At 33.3% G+C, this 510-nt stretch overlaps 1 protein-coding gene across 1 annotated transcript in view; it reads right to left on the bottom strand.

Annotated features, from left to right (window-relative positions):
- The window catches only part of PPFIA2 (PTPRF interacting protein alpha 2), a 465,706-nt gene that overhangs the window by 28,780 nt on the left and 436,416 nt on the right, over window positions 1–510 (bottom strand). The gene's annotated exons all lie outside the window — the stretch shown is intronic.

A 510-nucleotide genomic window follows, 5' to 3' on the forward strand; every position in this document is an offset into this window, starting at 1 on the left:
CCTTGATCTTGGATTTCATGATTCCAGAACTGGGAGAAAATAAATATTTGTTGTTTAAGCCACCAAATCTGTGGTATTTTGCTATGGCAGGCCCAGCAAACTAATTCAGTGGGATACCATATAATGCTGATATAATAACACCATAGACATTAAGCAGCTTGAGATTAAATCATTGGCTCTTGGTGAGTTTCTGCCAAGTTTTTACATGTAATATAAAATTTATGCTATAAGAAGGATATATATTATTTTAATAATGTCTGTCAGATGGTAAATGGGCTGTAAAGACAAGGAGATGCAGCATGCAATTGGGTACTACTTTCTTCAAGTAGGGCTAAGCATAGCATAAAGATGAAGCTTGTGTATTTCCCAGAACAAACAAGAACCCTGACATTTGAATAATTTTTATTATTTTTAAAAAAAGAAATCTTGATTTTCGAAATAATCATTCCTACCATGACAATAAAGTGATTAAAAGCAGACCTAGTGAAGAATGGGAAAAAGCACAAGTGT

This window comes from Pteropus vampyrus, unplaced genomic scaffold (genome assembly GCF_000151845.1).
Source record: "Pteropus vampyrus isolate Shadow unplaced genomic scaffold, Pvam_2.0 Scaffold9, whole genome shotgun sequence".
In the NCBI taxonomy this organism is placed as follows: Eukaryota; Metazoa; Chordata; class Mammalia; order Chiroptera; family Pteropodidae; genus Pteropus; species Pteropus vampyrus.